The 6,000-nt window shown below is 46.5% G+C and overlaps 1 protein-coding gene across 2 annotated transcripts in view; it reads right to left on the reverse strand.

Moving 5' to 3' along the window:
* Window positions 1-5,201, reverse strand: part of SPTSSB (serine palmitoyltransferase small subunit B) — a 29,457-nt gene extending 24,256 nt beyond the window's left edge. The window contains exons 1-2 of one of the 2 annotated variants that reach the window (XM_027585257.2): window positions 4,819-5,201; window positions 3,721-4,596 (exon numbers count right to left, since the gene is read on the reverse strand). The gene's annotated coding sequence lies outside the window, so the exon portion shown is untranslated. The remainder of the gene's footprint in view (window positions 1-3,720; window positions 4,597-4,818) is intronic. The other variant, XM_027585256.2, reaches the window with a different exon arrangement.
* Between the last annotated feature and the right edge of the window lie 799 nt (window positions 5,202-6,000).

A 6,000-nucleotide genomic window follows, 5' to 3' on the forward strand; every position in this document is an offset into this window, starting at 1 on the left:
AACTCTTGTGTTTTCCTGATGCAGGCAGACTTACTTGAATCCCTAAAGCTAAGGGTATGGTTAGGCTCATTGTACTCATAACTGTTGCTAGCAGCAAGTTTAGCTGCTACTTACCAGCCCCATGGAACTCAGAGACTCACTAATTTTATATTCTTATTTCTGAACAAAGCACTATCATCCAATTCCATGGTTCTTGGTACAGGATCAGGCAGTTTATGGGAACTCAAACCATTAAGGTGACTAGAGGAGTATATGCATTATTTGAGAGCTCCTCTTGTATTGGAGATCATATAATCACAGGAGATGCTTTCTAGCAGCGCCATGTTGGTGTAGTCTGAAAACCACTGTGGTGGCCCCAGCTTTTCCTTCCCCCTCCCCAAGACTCCTACTCCGGGGGCCAATCTAGTGGGAGTGAAACTGGGCTAATCTGAGTGGCAAAGTTCACTTTTGGTTGAGATTTACGTAACCTCCTTCTCTCATGCAGTGTGACCTCTTTCAACAACTGGTCTGAAGAACTGATAAAGGACTAGAGTTATCTAGAGGTAGGAGGAACAACTGGCCTCACTGGGCTTAAATTAATATGGCAAGTTGGTGAGTCCAAAAAGGGCATTTACAAGCCAATTCTCTGTAAGACTACATTAATGACACTTGACTACTTTCCTTATTTATTTATTTATTTATTTGAGACAGAGAGAGAGAGAGAGTTCATGCCAGGGCGGGGGGGGGGGGGGAATGGGGGCAGAGGAAGAGAGGATCTTAAGCAGGCTCCACGCCCAGCACAAGCCCAACTTGAACCTTGATTTCATGACCCTGAGATCATGATGCTGAGATCATGACCTGAGCTGAAATCAGGAGTGGGATGCTTAACTGACTGAGCCACCCAGGCGCCCCTACATTTGACTGATTTCTAAACAGAGGAAAGCTTGGGTGGGTGTGTAAACATGTGCAAATCACAAAGCTGTGTAACACCTGTGCCACTCTTGATTATTTCATATATTTCAATGTGGCCCTTGGGGAAAAAGCCTCATGTGGGGACACCTGGGTGGCTCAGTCAGTTAGGCATCTGCCTTTGGCTCAGGTCATGGTTCCGGGATCCTGGGATCAAGTCCTGTGTCAGGCTCCTTGCTCAGTGGGGAGTCTGCTTTTCCCTCTGCCTGCCACTCCCCCTGCTTGTGCTCTCTCTCTGACAAATGAATAAATAAAATCTTTAAAAAAATTTTTTTAAAAAAGCCTCATGTAAACCATTTGTCTAGTGGTATATGGGGATTCATGAACTCCCAAGTTCTAAATCCACCCATTTTTTTTTTATTTTGGCCAATTTATTTTTAAAAACCAGCTTTATTGAGATATAATTCAGACAATTCAAGTACACACTTCAGTAGTCTTTAGTATACTCACTGTGATATAAACATCACCAGTCAACTTTAGACCATTTTCATCACCCCAAGACACCTGTATTCAACTTTTTTTTTAAATTTATTTATTTGAGAGAGAGAGAGAGAGAGAGAGGAAGCAAGAGTACATGTGAGCAGGAGGAGGGGGAGAGGTAGAGGGAGAGAATCTCAAGCAGACTCCCTGCTGAGCTTGGAGACCGATTCAGGGCTCCATCCCAGGACCCTGAGATCATGACCTGAGCTGAAATCGAGTCAGATGCTTAACTGAGCCACCCAGGCGCCCCTGCCACAGCAACTCACCATCTTATATTCCTACCACCAATGTGTGATGATCCCGATTTCTCTACCTCCTTTCCAACAGTGTTATTATCTGCCTTTTTTATTATGGTCATTTTGGTTGGTGTGAAATGGTACCTTATGCTTTTGATCTTCATTTCCTTAATGACTACTGATAGTAAGTACTTTTTCATGTGTTGATTGGCCGTGTGTACATCTTCTTTGGAGAAATGGCTCTTCGATTCCCTTGCCCATTTTTGAATGGCTTATTTGTCTTTTAGATGTTAAATTTTTCTTCATATGCCTTAAGAATGGGGGTAGTTGGAGGAAGAGCCTGAGACCTCTTGCCCGCTCCTGCCTAGATGAAAGTTTCTACAACACAAAACGGGTGGTAAGTTGCCAGTAGCCTGCTTTTCCCAGGGTATACCATAGCCCTAGACTGGGATCTAAGTTGAGAGGGAGCCCTGTGTTCTTGGCTGCAGGCCCCGGGAATGGAGCACCACCCCCTAGCTGGAAGGGGGCAGGGAAGTGGGTTGTGGCTGAAATGCCTCACACTCCTGCTGTTTTTACTGAATTGCAGTAGTTTGTCTTGAGTAAAGTTTTCCTCATTTGTTGTCTTTCCTCAGAACAATTTCCAGAGACGAAATAGCTCATCTGTAATTTTCACCAGTGGTTGTTTTGCTACAGAGTGGGTTCATGGAGCTCCTTACACAACCTTTCTGGAAGTTGAGTTCCTTTTGAATAATTTTTAATGCAAATGTTGCATCTGTTATACTTGGTGGTAAAAGAGTTTATGTTGACATAGTAGATACAGAATTATGAAGGACAGTTTTTACAAAAGTAAATTTTGTAAATTTATTAACATTGGATTAAGAGAACTGATTGAAGTTGAGGCCTGGTTGACTTTTAACTTTATATCCAGTCAAATTCTAGAATGCTCATGCATTTGATTTGACAAACTATTCTTAATTTATTGTTATTAAATGGCCGAATAGAAATATTTGAATAATAAGGGTGACAGCGCATTTCATATGAGATTATTGCTCTAGTAATCTATGTACAAAGCCATCAAAGCCATTGACAGTTATGATCCCTGTTTTTGAAAGCACAGGAATAATTAAATATTTAATTAAAATGTGAAAATCAAGTTATTAAAACCTCATTAGTTTTATGCGTTAATCTAAAAAGTTCACAGGCAAAAATGTCCATGTATTTCTTAATTAATTCAAAAGAACGACCACATCACTACGTCTTTTATAAAAACAACTTTCCCAATTTCCGTGATGAACCCGTTTGTAGTTTTAGGGCTAAGATTTACATTTAACAGTTCCTCAAATTCTTTATTGAATCAGGAGCTGAACTCATCTATGTTAATTGCCAACCAGTCGAATATCACTTTAGTTGAAACAAACATAGAACCTCGGCTCATATCTAAAACCCTCCTCTTTCCATTCCTTTCCATTCCATGGCAAAGCTAACTATTCCTTTCTCCTGGGGTTTAGAAGTCTGGTTACTCATGAATGATCACATAAGCATCTTTGAGAAAATACATACTGCTTAATAATCATGAGAAAATGTTAAAATGTACTCCTTGTTGGAAATTCTTCACTTTTTGGGCAGTTGACTTGTGTGTACTATCACCTAAAGTAGCTTTAGGGGCAAAAAGTATTATATAAGAACATAACACTAGAATATTTAAGAATGAAACCAAGCATCTCCCAAAGATATTTCCCTGAATAGTTACTGAACTACACAAAGATAAATACGAAAGTAATTCACAAAGTAATCTCTTCTTTGGGCTGGGAAAGTTTCGGTAATAAAGTTTGGCTTCTGTTGAGTGAAACCTCTTAGTTTCTAACTATGTTAGAAAGGCAACGGTGTTACTAAGGCAAATGGAAAAACCCATTCAATTCTTAAAATTTTAATGCAGTTAAATAATAAACTGATAAATTGCATTAAAGCTAGGATGAATTTTTCCCCTATAGAGACAGGAATTCTAACCTACTAAAGCTACTTTAGCGTTCAAGCATATATTTTGGAAGATGCTTACCTCCCGGTTGGGTGTTATCTCCCTGCGGCTTAGGTGAGCGCCCAGGCTTTGGCTCCTCCCCAGCTGCTGCGAGCTTCCCACTGCGCCGGGCGCCTCAGAGCCTCCTGGAGTTAGGTGTTCGGCCCCGCCCTCTGCACTATTGCTAAAACTCCAATTCTGCCAGACCGATTCCGGTGATTAATTATTGACAAAAGGAAAACACTCCCGCGCAAACTTGTGTCCAACCGCACTGCTCCCAGCGATTGCTTCCAGAGGAGAATGCCGGCTGCACCACTCCCCTCCCCCTTTGCTCTACGGTCCCAACTTCCCACACGCTGCCACTCTCTGTCCTGGGCGATCAGGCTCGTCCTCGGAGGAATGCAGCCCAGCGACTTCTACATTTTTTAAATTTGGTTTTCTGCAGCTCGTTAGCACTTCTCCGGGGACCAGCCTCTCAGGAGGGGGCGCTTTCCGGATGCAGGGGAAGCAGGGGCTCTGAGAGCAACGGAGGAGGCGAAGGCGTCGCTGTCACCTCCGGCTGCTGCAGTAAAACCCCGAGCCGCGGCGGGGTTGGGGAGGAGGGGATAGGGAGGTGTCCTCCCCCCTTGCTTGGGCTGGGAGCCCCGACACTACCAGAGGGGCACGTCCTTCGGTAGTGGTGGTGGGGGCGGGCAGATAAACGGGAGGCGCGAGGTGGGAGCTTTGGGGCTTTAGCCGGAGCCAGCGTTAACCCGACCACGGGAAGCCTGCGCCCCGCATCCATCCATCTGCAGACTTGGGCAAGGGGGCGAAGCTCGGCGGATGCTGAGCAGGACTGCGGTGTGAAACTCGGCAGCAGGCTGCGAAGTGAGCCCAGGGCTCCGGGCCGGGGCGGCAGTCGGCCGAGCAGGCATCTCCCTACATTTGTTTGTCAAAAATCGAAGAAAGTAAACCCATTTAACGTCGGCAGCTGATTTTGGTGCCTTCGAACGCGCAAAAACGCCTCTCCCCGCCCCACTCCCTCCATCCTGCCCCGTTCCCTCCGCCCCTTGGCTGGGAGGTTAATCGTTGAAAAACTGGGCCCCCTCGGGGAAACAGAAGGAAGGATCGTGCCCGGGGAACTTGTGTGTGCTCACTCACAAGTGAAGAGAATTAATCCGGGCCCGGACTGCGGCAGGAAAGCAAACTGGGGAGAGCGGGCTGGGAGGCGGCTCGGCGGTGCAGACCCGCGCGGCGCGGGCTCCCGCGGTTCCGGGGCCGGCGTGCCCAGCGCCCGCGCTCCACTCTCAACGATCTTCCCGAGGAGGCGCGGGACCGCGAAGAGCATCTTCCCTGGAAGCCCGCATCCAGAACACCATCGATCCCTTCTCTACCGAGCGCAGGATGCTTAGATTTAACGTGGCGGCTGCTGGCTGCGAGCGCAGAGGCCCTTGAGGATCCCGGCCCCGATATCTCCGCCACCGAGACTCTCTGCCCAAGGCCCGGGGACGTCCGGGGCCCAGAGCCTCTTGTGATTAATGAGCATTTGGGCAACTGCCAGTCAGCCCCCACTGCTGAAGGAGGAGGCACTGCACATGCTCGGCCAGGGCTGATGGTGCTGAAGCGCGAATTTGAGCTGCGGGCAGGTTTCTGCTCGTTTTCACCACACTCTTCCAGCAGGTTCCAAGCTGCGGGTGCCACGAAGAGGGAGTTTTACGTTATTGAGAGGGATTTTCTCCTCGCAGGAGGGGGTGCGTCCCCAAAGGAAGCTGAAGGTGGTTGGGGCCAGGGAAGGGAGCCACTAGGAACGGAGGAGCACTTTGGAACATGTGCTGGCCAGTTTTTACATGGTTATCTTTTCCTTCTCTGGAACTGTATCTAAATATGAGCAACCACGCCTAGTATTTTTTATTTCATTATCACTTTGTGTTGTTCACATTCCTTATCTCGCTGCCTCTCCTGACAAACCTTGTAATTTCGGCAGAGCAAGTAAGACCACACCATTGAGGCGTGGAAATAGATGAGGAAATAGAAAACCTGAAAAGTGACTTGTCCAGGGTCACCAAGCCCGTTGTGTGGTAGGACCAGTACTATTACACTAGTTTTTAGGTCTCGTTCTTCATTATCTAGTTCTCGCCAATCACCATGTGATTGTACATTTGTGGAACTATAGAAACAGGCCCCTTTTCTCTGTGCCAGAGATTTGTGAAATGGATAGGAGACCTTGCAATTACTTCAAGTGGAGGTTGGGAGAAAGTGGTACATTTGGCAGAAGCATCCAGACTATTAAAAAGGATCTTAAATGACATATGTGTAATATAACCACACACAGATAAAAGAGAT

Source organism: Zalophus californianus, chromosome 1, assembly GCF_009762305.2.
Source record: "Zalophus californianus isolate mZalCal1 chromosome 1, mZalCal1.pri.v2, whole genome shotgun sequence".
Taxonomy (NCBI): domain Eukaryota; kingdom Metazoa; phylum Chordata; class Mammalia; order Carnivora; family Otariidae; genus Zalophus; species Zalophus californianus.